At 45.3% G+C, this 18,024-nt stretch overlaps 1 protein-coding gene and 1 long non-coding RNA gene across 2 annotated transcripts in view; one reads left to right on the forward strand and one right to left on the reverse strand.

The window, feature by feature from the left end:
• Positions 1-18,024, reverse strand: part of LOC144169166 (uncharacterized) — a 577,944-nt gene that overhangs the window by 431,910 nt on the left and 128,010 nt on the right. The window lies entirely within an intron of this gene.
• LOC144169164 (uncharacterized) lies at positions 9,566-16,165 on the forward strand. Its single transcript, XR_013322379.1, has 3 exons — positions 9,566-9,873; positions 11,407-11,676; positions 14,587-16,165. It is a non-coding gene; the product is annotated as an uncharacterized LOC144169164 (long non-coding RNA).

Here is an 18,024-nt window from a genome sequence, read left to right on the forward strand (position 1 = left end):
CAGAACTTAAGAACTCCTACCGACATCGCCTCGGTCAAACCACAAACCCTTACTGGGATAGCTGTGGTTTGCCAGAAACTGTTGAGCACATTTTATTAGAGTGTCCGGCGTACAACCAGGAAAGGAACCACCTCGACAAGAAGATCGAGAGCCTCAATGACGAACTTTTATTATTGAAAGCTCTTCTTTGACCATGGTCATCTCCATCATCCCAGCGAAAAGTGTTAGATGCAGTGTTTGATTATTTACACGACATCGGCGTCGCAGGGAAATTGTAGAATTATGCGTTGTCAGCCTGCGAGACGACCTGGACTTTTACGTGACCTACGGAACACTCCATGTTGCATTAATTCTTACCTCTGTCTTTTTCACTTTTCTTTCGCCCTGCTTCCTTCACGGCGTTTATTCCCTTCACTTCATCCCCGCAGAGTAGCATGTAGGCGAATACATGCCTGGAGACCTCTCTGCTTCCTTCTAATAAAGAGCTGTCTAACTCTCTCTCTCTCTGTTTCCATGTGGTTGGTTTTCCTGCAGAGGGTTTTGTGGGTGCGCACGGTCGCCATCAGTGACGGAGAAAAAGCTTTGCATTAAAATGACGCGTCCATTTTTGAGCAGCCGAGAGAACAAGGTGAACTTTGGATGGCTCCGTAACTATGGCACAAGACTTTCGTTCCGAAAACATAGAAGACAGACACTTCCCGTGCAATGCAACTCGTTATTAACACGTACTGTCGTGCCACGCCCTACCTCTGCACCGACTTAAAAGACCGAAACCACTTTTATTTACAAAAATATTGTGCACAATTCAGCAAAAACGGATATTCTATATTGAAAAACACGGGTTTGGGAGAAAACACGTGTATTGCTAGGGCCGGAATCAAAAGAGTTTCTTCTCAGCCACAGCAGCGAAGTTTTTTAACAGTTGCAAAAAAGAATAGAAGTGGTGTTAGATGACATTGAGTGCGCACCGGAAATAATGTGTACCCACAAGGGAGCAGAATCTACACGATGGCACACCCTCACTCCGCAGACCACGTATAAAACAAACAACACATTTCACATGCCAGCTATAGCTAACGAAAAAAAAAATTAGCCCCGTATTTCCGTTGCAAATGCTGAGAAACGACTATCGTCTTTCGTCGACATTTGCCAATAAATGCCATCTTTCACTTCCCCGCTAACCTCTCATGATGTACCTCCTTCGTCGCGTCGCTCCCAAGGTAAACTCTCTAGAGGTTTACTCAATTTAACTTTACCGCGTTCCCCTGCCCCAGGCCGGTTGCCTCGATAGCGGCGCTGCGGTACAGCGGAGGGGCGCGTGAATCGAGGCACCCTAGTGGAACTTTTATAAAGCCCCGTTACCCTACTCCGCGTGCGTTCCAAAAGAAGCGTGGAATCTATCTAGTGGAACCTCTCCTAACTGTTGCCATTTGATTTCTGAAAATGACGCCAGCTGTAGTCGCGCGGGTGACAGCAGGCGACCGAGTAAATGCAGTGGATGTAGTAATTCGGAAAGCGAGCATGCATGACTTTTTTATAAACGAACCCTGTATATACATACATATATATATATATATATATATATATATATATATATATATATATATATAAGAGACGAAAAACTTCGAACAAGGTAAAAGCACGATTGTGGCCTACGTTTCAGCAAAGAGAACTTGCTTTCCTCAGGGCAATCTCTCGCCTGGCAGGCACGGTTTATATAGGGGTAGGACCCCAGGTGAAAGGCGAGAAGGAAAGATGGAAGGGAAATTGAGCAAGCTGATTGGTTTGGGAGTGTGTCAGGGGAGAGATTGAGGGGCCGCGAAGTAGGTCACACGGAAGTCAGCTGGTGGTTGATATTCGTGGAATGTTTGGAGAGAAAGGATGAGAGGGTGTTTATTGATCTGCCGGGGGGTATAGGGAAAGGATCTCAGAACCGCCGGAAGCAGACCAGGCGGTGAGGGTGGGGTCCTTATCAGAAACTATCTGCAAGCCTCAGGTCAAAAGAAAAGATAGAGACGGGGGGAATTTAACTAGGTCAAGGAAAAAAAAAGGAGAAAAAAGAAAAAAAAACAGGGAGGGAAACCACATAAACCCACACCAAAAGAAAAAGCAATGACCCGGCAACTGAAATGGCACGTGTCACCCACGGCAACATTCCTGGAACAGGCCTGTCCTGAAACTCAAAAACGAAAAGATAAAGTTAGAGTGACGTACCGGGCACAAGACCACGCGGAGTAAAAAAAAGAGAGAAATTAACTAAATAAAATTGAATTCCAAAAGCAAAGGTTGGAGGGATGAGGGCGAGTATTAAGCTAGACGCTAAAGAATGAAAAAAAAAAGAAATTAGGTGACCAGGTACAGAGCAGAGTGAACGGTCATAGTCTTTGTATGAGGTATATGCACGAAAATGCCTAATGCTGTATTCCCGGTGAATATCGCAAGGATTCCAAGTTGCCCTTAGACGCATTAATTCCAGTAGGTTCCATGGAGTTGAATGGAGGATTTGCTAAGAGTATCTGCCCGGTGACCATTAAGCCGTAGGCTCATAGGTTGGCTCGTTTCGCCTATATACTGTTTGTGGCACATTGAGCATTCCAACATATACACAATGTTGGATGAAGTGCACGTAAAACTTGAATTAATCTTGTGGACATAATTACTGGCTGTGCTTTTTACAACGCAGTCTGTTTGCAGGTGCCTACAAGTCTTGCATCTGGGGCGGGCGCAGCTGGCTATGACTGGTTGCTTTGAAGGCCCTGTTTTAGCATGCACTAAAATATCTTTTAGATTCCTGTTTCTCCGGTAGGTAACCCTTGGTGCTTCCGGGAAAGTCTTTTTAAGTCGGTCGTTACTGGCTAAAATGGGGTAGTACTTCCGCAGTATATTGTTTACGTTTGGGAGGGCGTTTGAAAATTTAGTTATTAGGGCAGGTGGCCTGGCGCTTTCGTTTTGCCGCTGTTTGTTGAGAACGTCATCCCTTTTGAGATTAGACACACGTTGGTACGCGTGATCGAGCGAGCTTTTGGGGTGGTTCCTGTTCATAAGGGTGGCCTTGAGTTCGTCTAGGTGCTCTACGTAGTCACTGTCATCACTGCATGCTCTTCTAAGCCTGGTGGCTTGTCCTACAAAGATCCCTTGTTTGCAGTGTCTGGGGTGATGGCTTTTATAATCTAGGTACTGCTGCCTGCCTGTTGGCTTTCTAAAAAGCGTGGTTTTAAGTTTACCGTTGTCTAGAATGACGGTAGTATCTAGGAAGTTCAAGTCTTTTTCAGAATACTGGCAGGAGAATTTAATAGTCAGATGCGAAGAATTGAGAAGGGATATAAACGTTTCTAGAGTCGCGCGACCGTGTTCCCAAATCATGAAGATGTCGTCTATGTAGCGGAGGTAAACCTGAGGTTTATGCGGAAAAGAGCTTAATAGGGTAGCTTCAAGTTGCCCCATGAAAATGTTGGCATAGGTCGGTGCGAATGGAGTACCCATGCTAGTTCCAAAAACTTGCAAAAAGTAAGAAGAGTCAAATTCAAAATAATTGAGAGTTAGAACTAGTTTTAACAAAGTTATGTACACTTCTGGTGCATGTTGGTGCGGGTTCACTGATAGAGATTTTGAAATTGCTTCAATTCCTTCGGCGAACGGAATGTTTGTATACAATGCAGCAACGTCAAGAGTAACAAGGAGGGTTCCACTGGGTAGGCGCCCGCCCATATTTATCTCTTCTATTATGCGGAGGAAGTGGGGGGTGTCCTGAACGAATGAAGGAAGAAGAGCCGGAATGTCGGATAGGTGATGATTCAGAAACAGAGATAGTGCTTCGGTTGGGGTATTGTTATTCGAAACTATGGGTCTGCCAGGAATGTCGGCAGTGAACAATAATTCTACGGGGACTTTATGGACTTTTGGGAGGAGGTAAAAACGTCCTGCATGCTTATTATTCGGTTTCATGAAATTTAAGTCAGTAGTCGTTATTAATTCTCTAGATCGTAGATCTGTGAGGCTCTGAAGGATTTTTAGGCTGTATTCCAGGCTCGGATCGTTATCTAAGGGCTTGTAGTGGCAAGGGATATTGAGCTGCCTATAAGCTTCATCTTTGTATTTTCCCATGGGTAAAAAAACTACACTGCCACCTTTGTCAGCTGGCTTTATGACTATGTCGGTTCTGGCTGATAGGCAATTCAGAGTAACTTCTTCCGACGGAGTTAGGTTCTTGCGCTTGTTTGATCGCTTAGTTGTTGCCAATATTTCTCTTGATACTGATTTTAAGTACAGATCCAATTCTGGAGATTGATCTACATCTGGAGTCCAAGTGCTAGGAGGGTGGAGGGTGCGTTCGTTAATGTCAGGTTGGTCCTGCTTCTCCGAAAAAAACTCGCTTAGCCTCATTCTCCGAGAAAATTCAGTGAGATCTTTGTGCAAATCGTATTCATTCACAGTGTTATTTGTGGGACAGAAAGTTAGACCTCGTTCTAGAATACCTTTTTCGTCGGCCGTTAGTGTTTTGGAAATGTCAATAACGTTGCTGGGGCAGGTAGCGAGAGAGCTCGTTTTTTCTATAGGATTATTGGCTGGGGGAGGAGGTTCTATTAAAGCGATCACTGTATCGAGGGGGAACATTACATGACCTAGTACTGCATAGTCGCGGCTACTCGAGCCGCGCGATCAGGCACTGGTGCTGACAGCCGTTGATCCGTGGTACATGCTCATTCGGGGATTGACCGGTGGGTGAAGAGGGATTGGACGGCGAGAGCACTTCAAGCAATCTCCATTACAATTGCCCCCGGTGAAGCAGGAGCCATCCTGGCGACTTACGGCGATGAAACGACTGCGGGGTCGTAGTAGGGCTTCAAGCGACTGACGTGGATGGTTTCGCTGCCACGACAGCGAAGGTCTGTAGAGGGCGTCAGTGGTTCTACTGTGTAGTTCACGGGAGAAGTACACTTGAGGACACGGTAGGGGCCGTGATATTTCGAAAGCAGTTTGGAGGATAGACCCGGTGTTGTAGCGGGGACCCACAGCCACACAAGGTCGCCAGCACCAAAGGAAGATGAGGCGTGGTCGTTGTCGTGAAGATGCTTCTGGCGACCCTGGTCATTTGTTGTCAGTGAGCGGGCGAGCTGGCGGCACTCTTCGGCTTGTCGGGTTATGTCCGAAATAGGGTGGCACTCAGACGAATCGGGGCTGTACGGTAGTATTGTATCCATTGTGCAAGACGGCTCGCGCCCATAGAGGAGAAAAAATGGTGAAAAGCTAGTAGTGGTCTGTGCGGCGGTGTTGTAAGCAAACGTTACAAGAGGTAGCACCACATCCCAATTTGAATGATCACGAGCGGCGTACATGGTGAGCATGTCTCCCAGTGTGCGGTTGAATCTCTCGGTCAGGCCGTTCGTCTGTGGGTGGTATGCGGACGTAGTGCGGTGAACAATTCTGCACTGAGCGAGGAGGGATTCAACAACCTCAGAGAGGAATACGCGCCCTCTGTCGCTGAGTAATTCGCGGGGTGCACCATGCCGCAAGACAAGGGACCGCAAGACGAACCCAGCAACATCACGCGCCGTAGCGGCTGACAGCGCTGCGGTTTCGGCGTAGCGGGTTAGGTAGTCGACCGCAACAATAATCCATCGGTTGCCGGAAGGAGTACATGGCAAGGGGCCGTACAGGTCGATGCCGACACGATCGTTGTCGGAAACGTCGAGGCTGAAGACGGATTCGACAGGTTCAATATTGCCGACAGTTTCCCCACGAAGCAAGCTGAAAGGGCGGGTCGTCTGGTTGCAAACAAACATCGCTGTGTGGCCAGATAGGAGTGTCAGCACAGCAAACGGAAGCGGCAAACCCTTGCGAGCAACGAAAACGTTTGATGGCGTAAATAAAACAGGTCCATCCGCCAGAGTACTGCCGGAAAGGGCGACGAGAACTGAGCTTTGCGGCGGGATATCCACGTCTTCGTCTAGGCCAGCTTTTCTCCGTTAGTAGCTGAATCGTTCGGGGTCGGAGCGTCATTTGGGAACAGAATTCCACTTCGGCGCGGGCGCAGTCAAATACGGCGTTCTGGTTCGACAAAAAGTCCCACCCAAGAATAACGTCGTGTGAGCACATGGGCAAGACGGCGAACTCAATCGTGTAGAGATTATTTTGATTCGTCTTCATCGGCTGGTCACGGGCTGGGGTCACGGGGCGGGGGACGTGGTCGAATGCTCGTCGCAGTGGGCTGGGGCTGCCCGACACGGCCGACGTTTCCTCGACGATTCCGCCCGGGCCGAGACGATGCGATGTGGAGGCCAGGATGGGGATGACACCGCACACTCCACCAAAATGTTACGTGGCGGCAGGACACAGATGAGACGAACGATGCGACGGAGTGAAGCGATCTATTCACATTATGTACACACACTAAACTTTTTAACACCCTTAAAGGTGCTAAAAGGGTGCACTCAACATTTTGCACCCTTTTTGCACCTTTTAAGGACTAAAACATTGCTCCGGCACCCAATCATGAGGGTGCCACATATTAAGGGGTGTAAATCTTAACATTTTTACACCCTTTTAGGTGCAAGGAGGGTGTACTGAACATTTTGCACCCTTTTTGCACCTTTCAAGCACCCAAATATTGCTCGGGCACCCCACCTCGAGGGTGCCAAAATTCAGGGGTGTAATCAACAGTTTCATAGGGTGCTACGACCGTTAAAGGGGTGCTAAAAAGTATTTCTTCTCGATTGGGGTGTTACCACGGCACCTTATCGTTAGGGTGCCTAAAAGAACGGTGTGTGAATGCAAGCATGCAAAATTGCACAAAAACAGGCTGAATGTTTAAACCGCACATTGCACTATTTCACCGCCCGTTGAGAGAATAAATATGAACTCTCCACATAGACCATGGGAAAGGCTCTAAAATTGCTGTTCGTAAATTGAACAAAACGTGCGGAATGTTTAAATTCCACTCTGCACTAATCTACTGCTTCGAGTGTATCACAAGGTTCGTTTCGATGTCTGGGTGCACGGGAAGGAAAGGCTACAAAATGCCTCTTGTAGTCCTATAAAAAAAACTTTTACGCGAGGCATCGGTGTCCTCAACGAAATCGAATTTACCTAAGAATTTGTTCCCGTATTATTATGCCCCGGGCAAAAATTCCAACAAGATTTTCTTGTTGGTCTCACAGCACGCCTGTGGGGCCAATACGAAGTTCTGTCGGCACTCTATCGTTCCAATAGCCTAGTCTTCCAACAGGGAGTTTAACCTTGATGGCGTTTGTGGGGCCAATAAGAAGCTCTGTCGGCACTCTATCGTCCCAACAGCGTAGTCTTCCAACAGGGAGTTTAACCGTGATGGCGTTTACCGGCTCGCCAACACGATAAGTCAACGCCAACAGACGCCTCGTTCGTAATCAGCGGCGCGAGCGCGCCATCAGACAGAACCGACAGACGCCCTGAAGGTGGTTTTTAGGGCCTAAACAGCAGCGTCTATGTCTGGCATAGACGCTAGACGTCAACGTTTGTGTTCTGAATTTTCCCTTCAGTAAGTAACAGTCAGACGGACGATAACATAACTATGTGAAGATATGCTTTGGCTCATACCACGGCAAGCGCAATCGTTTGTGGCTGCAGCCTCGGTTGCTCTTCGTCCACAACAAACTGAATCGGCTGTACAGCTTTCTTCGAGGGCGTGCATGCAGGGGTTCTATCTTCCTTTTTTGCGCAGGCCGACGGGGGCGGTCGTGTCAAATCATTTTCGCTCGTCGCTGCCGTAGGGTTGCCACCTTCCTGGTTTTGGACCGGCCCGACCGGTTTTTTAAACAGCGGGCCGGTTGCCGGTCCATATCTAAAACCAGCCGTCATCAGCCGGTTTTTTGGCTTTTGTGCCGTGATTATGCCCGTTTTGGCGTTTTATAAGCGTCAATTCAACAACTAAGACGATAAATACGTGTCGACAAGCATAGGCGTGCGCACAGGGGGGGCAGGGGGGGCGGCCGCCCCCCCTAATCATCTGAAGGGGGCGCCAAATTTGCCCCATGCCTTGCCGATGTAACACATGAAACTAAAATTTCTGCTCAGAAATATTTTGTGTGTGTTGCAATTCCATCACATTGAAATAAAAATTTTATAACCATCCCTCTTTGCACTGCGTTCGCACCGCAAGGCCTTCAGTGAGAAGAGGTCGGGAGTTGCTCTGGGGGGGGGGGGGGGGGGGGCGCAGCGGTAAGACTTTGCCCCCCCAAATTGAGAACTCTGCGCACGCCTATGTCGACAAGCTGCGCAAAGACACGCGAGCAGAGAAAATACGCGGGCGAGCGCGCTGCCTCAGATGGAGGGGGACCTAAGGGAAGAACAAAATAACGAAATTCTACCGCCGCGGTCAGCAATTGCGGTTACTTTTCAGTGAAGCACATGCAGAGCGATTAACCAAGCTCTCAATCACTGTCAGTACAAACGTTATGTTGATTTCTCTCTAAGAAAACACTACAATAAATGGCACTGCATGTTAAAAAACATGGCGTCTTTTTTCAACACAATCCCCCCTCCCCCCCCCCCCCCCCCCCCCCACCCGGAAGGCCCGTTTTTTTTTTTCGGGGAAAGGTTGTAACCCTACGCTGCTGTTCTGCCTACCTGCTTGCTGTACCTATTACGTCGCCGCCACCGCAAATCCCCACTTGTTACAAACTCAGAGGTTTTCGCACTGTTAGCAGTCGTTTTACACGATGGGTTTGATGCGCCTGACATGCCAGGAGTGACATCGCTTGTAGTATTAGAGCGACGTTGCTTGTCTGCAAGACGGTGCCGGTCACACAAGCGTTATCAACGCCATAATTCTAACGGCACATTCCATTTATTTCGTGGCTGCCGTGGCTTGCGCAGGAAAGGTCGGGTTGACTGCGATAGCTTTCCTTGAGTCAAATAATGGAGCTTTGGCTCCATAGAGATAATATGTTTGGCTCAATCGCTTGCAGCGCTAGCAATGCGGCCTCGTCTGCAAGACCGGTGCGTGAGAAACAAGCGTTAGGACAGCCAGAATTTCAAAAATGCAGCATAAACTAGACCATCGTTAAAGGAGGCGATGACTAGACACAAGCGACAATATTCGTTGACAACTTACGTAAGTATAGAGTTGTTTTAGGCGCCTCAAACACTCCCGCCGGCATAGCTGTTTGTTAACGCGTCCGTTTACTGTTTTGTAGGTCAATGGTTCGATTCCTCGTTGAACTTTTTTTTTTTTTTTTTTTTTACGTGAGGGTTTCATTAGCTCCTTTTTTAACGACCAGGGTAAGCACCTGTTCCTTGCTTGCTATCACGCCGACATTTACCGCTCTCTTCCTAAACCCAAAGTAGCTCGTTTTCTCGCACGTTCTCTCTTGAGAAGCCCGCCGTGAAAACAAAACCAAAACAAACGTCAAACCTCTTTACAATATCAGTATATATGTCAATTACTTTATGTGTATTCACTTTTTGTGTTTAAAAACCTTAAATTTAAGTTATAAACACATTTCAGACTTTGAAAGCAGAAAGATAATTACCAACATTACAGTAGTAACACAATTTTCGTCAAACATAGAGGTGCTGCATTTGAAGTCTGGCAACTATCTCTCACTTTTGTGTGTGTTTTTTTATGGCGTTTTGTGCCGAGTGGTTGGTGGCGTGATTTAATCTGTTTTATCTATTTCAAGCTTAAATCATAGTTATAGAAGCTTTATGGGTGATGTCTACCCTTCCAACCTACGCGTGTGTTGAACATGGGGACCCCGGAAGAACGATCATCGCCGGATAAAATACTGCGCGTCAAAAGTGGATGACATTGCATCAGAACAAAGCGTGTTCGTGTGTCCGCGAGATGAAGACGACAGTGAAGGAGAATTGTACGTTGGAAACATCGTTTTTGCTCGGGTAAGTACGCATTTTTTATTATTCTGTATTTGGTTGGAACGAGTTCTGGTGTTTATGGGTCAGTAATTCGCTAGACCCCCATCTCGTTTGCTCTGAGAGCCTACGTGAGTTAGTATACTTGTTTGGCGCCCAGTCCACCGTTTCCGCAGAAGTCAGCATCAATTTACGCTGAAGCTAGACCTTGGCTACGATGCTCGCGCTATGGTACAAGGCTGCTAATAATTTCACATCACGCAAGGCTCTTTAACACCGGGGCGTTTGTTTATGTGTCTCTCAAACAGTGCCTTTGCGGTTGCAGATCGCAGTCGCAATTTCGCGTGAGTGGCACAACGCTGTGATTAGTCCTCCCTCGTGAATACCCGCGGTATACCAAGAAATAACATGAACAGGAGGTTCCCTGGAAGTGCATGTGAGAACGCGTACACGTGATTCCATGGCTGGCGTCTCGTAGGTGTTGTGAAATCTCCCCCCCCCCCTCCCTTCACGAATTCCGTGCAGTGCGCTTCGCAGCTATTGCGCTCGCGAGACCGGCGACCGTACGCCTCGCGCTCTTCGGGCCGCGATATGTGTGCTGTTCTCGTGAAGCTCGACAACAGCGAAATTGCCGTACTCGCTCGCCAACGCGCCCCGACAGCGTACGCGTCGACCGGGTGCTGACGGAGTTGTTCTGGAAGAAAAGCAGGCAAGAGATGAGGGCGCACGAGGTGTAGTTAAACATGAGAATTTACAAAGTGCAAGGTGGAGAAAATAGTATGCAAGGGCCGGAAACGGTGAGAGAGTTCGGGCCGCGCGCCAGCGAGCGAGTGCGGTAATTTACGTTGCCGAGTTTCACGAGTCCGGCACGAATATGACGACGCCCGTCTGAGAGTTCATAGAGGTATAGAATTCACATACGTGCAAATTGAAGGTGAAATGCGCGCATGTGGCCTCGCAGGGAGTTAGCATAGTCTCGGGGTAGTGGGGGAGATTTCACAACGCCTACGAGGCGCCTGCCGATTCTGTCAGAGTAGCTCTCGGGAAGTCTGGGGCTTGATATCAGAGGCATATGTATTGTTTAAATTAGTGCAGAAAATTGAGCCAATTCGCAAGTTCTCATTTTCGCAAAACCGCAGGCCATACAGAGACTAACAAGAAAGCTGTAGGCACTCACTCAACTCGATTTATATTGGAGAATTGAACGTGCAGATACAAGTCAGACATTGAAATGGAGGAGCCTCAACTATCACACACCAGTTCCGATTGAAAGCAAGGGATACAGATGAGCTGCTAGCATGCGTTCCATGCAAATTAGCTCAGTAGCTAGCTTTGCATATATCATGCATACCCCACTCACAGTACCTGCGGGTCTAATAAATACATTCTTACTGTGACCTAAATTTCACTTGGGGTGTTCCGGTAATGTTCTTATTAGTGCCTTGGAGGTTACTGTCTTTAAACGATTAAAAATCTACTTGATGTAAGCATTCGTGCTTTGTGTGTGCTCTTCTTGTATTTCAACAAGTGTCAGCACACTCACAGATTATGCACCTGCAGGTGCTGCTGCTGGCTGTCCTGGGTCAGCTACCTTCCAGTCCAGTTTCAAAGGCTTTGCCAGGGCCTCCCTTGGCCAACCGACACTGCACCTGCTGTACCCAAGTACTGCCTGGCCTTTCGTTGGTGCTCCGTACGCTTTGCCGCCAGGAATGGTCATTCATCCATCATCTGGCCGCTTGGACCACCCGTTCAGAAGTCAGCGCATTTGCTCGTCACATCGGTCCAGGCACTGCTGCCATATCGGTGCACCCACCGATTATGTACTTTCAGGTTAGTTATTGCATGTTGTGGAACTTGCCATGATGTATACCTGTTAGCAGTGCTGTGGCCTCTGATTATTTGAAACATTTTCATGAAGCAGTGCTGTGCATATGGAGCGTGTCATTGCTTAGCAGAGATATTGAAGAGAATCTGGGGCTGACGACTAAAGGGCAAGAAGAGAAATTGAACTGACTTTGAAGCAAGTATTCGTATGTAATCAAGCCAAGCAAACATTTAGGATCTTTCGATATGGTTCTAAACTTGCAATACAAACTGGTCTACTTCAGATCATACTGGTATTATTCATACTATACCGAAAAGTACATCCCGCAGCCTGTAGAATTGTGACAGCGCTTTTTTCGCAGTCTCTCATGACAGGCACTAATCTCAATGGTTGGAAGATAGTCGAGGTAGCACCAGTCTTTAAATCAGGAGACGGTACTTCACCATTAAATTTCCCTAACAAGCACCATATGCAAGGTCAGGAAACATTTCATCCACTCTCAGGTCGCTAATTATTTATAAAATCACAATATCACATTCGAGTATCACCACGGTTTTCACAAGGGTTACTTGAGAAACACAACTTTCAGGATTTGTTCACGATCTACATTGATCCATTGACACAGGCTTACAAACTGCGGTAGTTTTTCTCGATTTTTCTAAAGCATTCAATCGCATTGCACACCACAGACTACTTCTCAAACTTCACCCTAATGTCCTCACTTGAGCAAAAGATTTTCATTCTTCTCAAATGCAGTTTACTTCTAATAACTATATACTTTTTTTGCTCGTGCCACTTTGTTGTCCCCCCAGGCAGGTTGCTTGGTCTATCTTCCATGTTGCATATCCTCCCATGTAGGTCTATTTGCAGATGATGTAATTTATCACACAATTTCTTTCATCTACTACCGTCAATGCTTTCAATCTGATCTTAACACAATTAACTCCTGGTGCTGCAAATGGCTAATGTCGCTTATCTCTAAAACAAAGTGCATGACTTTAACGGTGGCAAGTCTCGGATTGTAAATACTTACTTCATTAACAACAGCCTGATTACCTCTTGAGACAAAGGTGTTTTGGTAGGCCGGTAGGGGAGGGGGGATTGCATGGTGGATTTCAAAAGGTACATCGATTGGGAAAATAAGACGTGTGATTAATATTTTCATTTGCACTCCAAAACTCGCTTTATTTCATATGTTTAACCCACTGCCGTGGCTAGGGTGGTGTGCTGTGGAGGCGAATGTCTGTTAGATACCGCTTGGTGTAGCCGCTTTTCAGATGGAGGCAACACGTAAAGACGCCCGTGTTTGGAGATTTCGATGTGCACAAAAATACCCAGATGGTCAAAATTAATGCGAAGCCTTCCCCTACAGTGCTCCCCATATCCCAAGTGTAGCTTTGGCGTGTTAAACCACCGTTTTTTTTTCATGTTTTTGGTATAGTACCAGCTGCTGTAGCAGGTGCAACTTAAAGGTAAAATTATACATAATGTTTCCAAGAGCTAAATATAAAGGCCATATTGAAGTGCGTTTATGGGTCTATCTCATAGCAGTAGTGAAAGGTTATATACTCTGGTGCAGGTTAAGAACGCCAATGGCTCATGTGGTGTAGTCCAGTGTTTGACGGAATGCCGTGTAGGCAGGTAAAAGCATTATTGCAGTGATGAAACGTAGGTCACTGACCAAGTCAAGAAAGCCATTTAACGGTTTGTTGCTTGTTCACGGTGAGCATGTGTCGTGGAAAACGAAGCTATATATTGGGCATTACGCGGCGCAATGAGTTTGCATAGATATGGTGCAGATTGCCATCCATTATGTTGATAATGTTGGGCGTCGTCTGAACAATGAGGGACTCGAGCAGTAATCGAGAAGATAGATTGCACTCAGTTGTCAGTAATTTTGTCTTGTTCCAGTCGACCACGTGTCCCGTCCTCTCACGGTGCTCTGCCAGTGGACTTGTTTTTGCATGGCCCTTGTTCACTACGTTCCAGTGCTGCATTAATCTTCTGTGCAGATTGCCCGTTTCGCCAATGTACACTGATTTGCATTCAGCGCATGGAATCTAATAAACAATACCCGGAAGCTTGGAGCGTGAGAGGGGGTCTCTCACGCTGACAATGTCAGAACGCAGCTTGCTAGTGGGCACATGCACAATGTCTGCACTGCGTGTCTTGAAAATGTGTGCGAGAGTTTCACCGATGTGTGGGACGTAGGTAATTGCTGCACGTTTTGATGCAGTCGTTGTCCTGAATATAATGCCTAAAGCATTATATTCAGAAAGAAGCGAAGAGGGCGACTAGCAAGAATCCACATTGACATTAGCAGGCAGAAGCGTCCACAAGGCCTGTGTCAAAACGTGCTGCAATTCTCGTCCTACACATCAATCAAACTTTCGCACGCATTTTCAAGAAACACATTGTGCACATCGTGCAGGTGCCCACTAGCAAGCTATGTTCTGACATTGTCAGCGTGAAAGACCCCCTCTCACGCTTCAAGCTTCCAGGTGTTGTTTATGTTTTGAACAAAAAAAGTGCCATTTAAACGTGACACCTCCTTCCTTGCCGATTTCTGATGCCTGATTGTTCAGTTTGTGGGGATACGTTTAGTAGATTGCTCACATGTCTAACCTGTATTTGTGCTTGAGCAGTCAAACGCTGATGTTAGCTAGCTTGTGTTAGCTAGCTAGCTTGTGTGTTAGCTAGTAGGTGAAAATTGTAGTTTGATTGTAGTTGTGTGCAGATTACCTACATTGTGTTAATTCGTAGAAAAGCAAAATTGAGGTAACCCTGCTAACTGTTCCGCATTGCAGCATTTTATTATGCGAACGTTAAGGAGTTCAGCTGCTTGTTAAAGGTGAAATAAACAGTGGTACAAAAAGGAGAGCATCTACTAAACAGAAATATCTTCACAATCGCAGGATGCCAACGGTCCGCCTACCAACTTGTGTCCTGCATCGTTTCTGCTGGCTGGAGCGGTTCATGGAGCATTTTCCAGCTTCTCAAAGTTTGTGGTCAAGCGCTCCTCCAAGTGAAAGATGCCGCAGAGGGATCTTTTGTTTTAATGCCACAATTTCACGTGCTCAGCAGCAAATTTACTCGTAAGGCTTTTTAAATATTCATCACCCAAGAGGGCATGTTACCTTCGTCTTCGGTGGAATGTGTCTGCACTCAGGTTATTTGTGACATAAACAAGTGGACCACGTCATGAGAGTCATTGAGGCCTTGTTGATTGTGCGTGCTTCTGAAATGACATTTTCATTAAGCTGAATACTTTCCACATATTACGATTTGTGAACAAATTATGCTAAAAGTCATGATTAGTTGTACTACACTGCAGGAAGGAAATGCCAACATACGTTTTAAGCGCCTCTGATATTTCAGATCGTTGGCTGGTGAGCAATAAAACAAAACTGAAATTTTTTTAAAGTAAAATCAAATATTCGTTGTCACCAGTGCATGACCATAGTAAAAGCTATCTAGTCACCAAATTTAGAATTAGACACGAAATGCCAAGAAAAATAGGGAAATAAACTAGACAGCTGGCTACAATAAACCAATTCGTAAAATTCCTCAATGTCTATCAAGTGATGATTAAGGGCGGGTTAGTTAAGATGTCAGTGGGTTTACACACCCAACTTGCAGGGAAGCACATGAGCTCCCAATATTAACATGTTTTTAGTGAAGACCGTCTTCCTTCATTAAGCTGCTTTGCACATTGATGCCAGTCTGATAAATGTCCTGAATTTTTGTTATGATCAATCTTTGTATGGGAACCATATATTTTTATATGATGTCGCTGTGTATTTCTGAAACTGTATCTAGTCACTAATTCCAATTTGTCGTGGTCAGGTTTTTTCAACTAATTCGTAGCTTTTTAACAATTATGGTATATTTTGTGTGCCTAAAGGAATGCCTCATTGCATGTTTAGCCTATGTAGTGTTGAAAGCGGACATTTTGCTTCAAAGTGGAATGTCGGGCTAGCAACAAGGTACTTCGCGTGCTGCTCACTTTCATTCATGCCATTATTTTTTATATTATCATTTAAAATTAAAAGCCAACCAATTTGCTGTCGTTTTAATTTTGTCACCTACTTTATACTTTCTTTTTTTTTTCAACTTTGTGTAAGGATTGACTATCCATATTTTTATGATACCAAGGCGTTGGACTGGGCTAGCTGGTACATGTTTGAATGGATGAAAAACCATAGGAAAACCCAGGACACAGAAGAGAACGACGGGACAAACTTGTGCCGTCATTCTGTTTTAACTGTTTCCTGTGTTTACCACTGGTTTTTTATGCATTCAAACATTTTTTATGAGTTTGTTGAACAGTGATTAGTTTAGGTGTGTTCAAACAATTGTTGGCTGCGAAGGCTCCCTGTAGCATTTGTATAAGTGCTCTCTGCTTTTTTTTTGAGCCAATACCCCACCACCAGTCTTCATGAGGTGGTCTTTTGTAGAAATAAGTTGAAATAAATATTTGTTTGCATTGCTTTACATGTTTTGAAAGAATTTCTTGTTCATTCTTGTTTCATTCAACCCCGTTTCAGAATCCTGCTTAAGGCATTTCCTCTGTTATTTTTTTTCAGAACCAGGAAGGGTGCTCATCCTCGGTTCTTGCTGAAGCAGCAGTATCCATACTTCACACGTGAGCTCTGAACACACAGTAATTATGGTATGAAACATTCTACCAGTATAAGCCTGCTTTGTAGACGTCATTGTAGATGTCAAAGCTCTTGACAGTGTAGTCCAATGTCTGGTGTAACGGGCAATGTCTACAACTTGTAAAAATTAATTTTGTGGCTATAATGTTTGTGATTATTTTAAAATGCACGTCAACTACTATTTAGAATCGCTGTCTAAATTGGCAGCCATTTTCCTGGTGGATACAGAAAGTGAAAAAGCGCATGTGTAGAGATTTCAGTGCACCTTAAATGTCCCAAATTTGCTAAAGCTAATCCAAAGCCCTCCTTGTGGTGCAATTCATATCCCATGTACAGTTTTGCGTAAAAACAGCTAAAAATTTATGATCAATTTAAACTTATTTTAATGTTTTTAAATGCAAATATTCTCAGTTTAAGCTGCCATATTTAGAGTAAAATATTTTGTAACAATTATATAGCTACCAAAGGTTTACAGAAAAGCTTTTTGCTTTTGGTTGTGCACGTTCTTATCAAAAGAAAAATGTTAAGAAAGGCAGAAGAAACCCAACTATGGAAATTAGCAAACGCTAAAGCTGCGGATAGAATGAATGTTTTGTAGAGAATCTTATGCTGATTTCAGTTCTAGTCAACTCTAAAAAAGTCTATCGACGTAGAATGCTTACCGTGAGGCACCTCGTAATACTAGCCATAACTAATGGGCCCTGGCTGTTGGCTTTTCATTTGCAACAGTGACAAATGACCCCACATCCACCGGCAGGGACATAATGCAAGGCACCATGTACAAGCTAGCCTCATGATAAAGTAATGTTTTCTGAACAATGGCATTACATTTCAACCATGGGCTTCACCAGGGAACTGGTATGCATTGTTCTGTGATGTTTGCAGTTCTTGTTATTGCTATGTGGTGTCATTTAGTCTAAAGGTATGTTTATAAAACTCCAAATACCACCAAACCTTGCAAGTGCTGTACCATATGAATAATTTTCCGTAAAGCAAAAAGAATAATGCAAACGAAAATAAATGGCTTGGGTACCCAACTTTTATACGTAGATTATGAGCCGCAGTACGGAGGGAACTATATTATGAGCCGCATTACGGAGGAAACTATACATTTTGCATTTGGTCTTCCTTGATATTGAACCTTCCTGCTCAGCTCAAGAATAAGGCACTAAACATTGCAGGTAGCTACCTTGATTGGAAGTTTGATGCAATACTAAGAAGCCAAGGGTTTTAAGGTTCAAGGAAGTTTTGTGTGGTTGAAGTGTTGCACACCTAATTGCTTTCACTGCACAGCATGGTTAGGCTCTGCAGTGAATCTCGAAGGATGTGTACTGCAGTTCGGCAAAGTGAACATATAATTGGTTTTTTACGAAGTTTTGGGTAATCAACTACCTCTAAAGTTATAACTGTACTGAGATGTGGCTCCTGACTTTTTAAATTGATGTTTTAACAATCGGTGACACAAGTTCAAGGAAATTATCAGCTGATGTTGAGCTTCAATGGAATGTCTCACAGAACCGAGCTTGGAAAGCACGAATGTTTCATACCATAATCGTGTGTGATATTGTGCAATATGTGGTCTCACACCTGCTGCACCTGTGAACCGAGGATGACGCACCCGTTTTGTACCCCTTTAGGTGGGTGCTTTTTCAGAAGATGCTCCTACAGATTGGGGTGCTAAATAGCACCCTA

This window comes from Haemaphysalis longicornis, unplaced genomic scaffold (genome assembly GCF_048455015.1).
Source record: "Haemaphysalis longicornis isolate Haplotype H1 unplaced genomic scaffold, Haemaphysalis longicornis Haplotype H1 scaffold_2, whole genome shotgun sequence".
NCBI classification, from domain to species: domain Eukaryota; kingdom Metazoa; phylum Arthropoda; class Arachnida; order Ixodida; family Ixodidae; genus Haemaphysalis; species Haemaphysalis longicornis.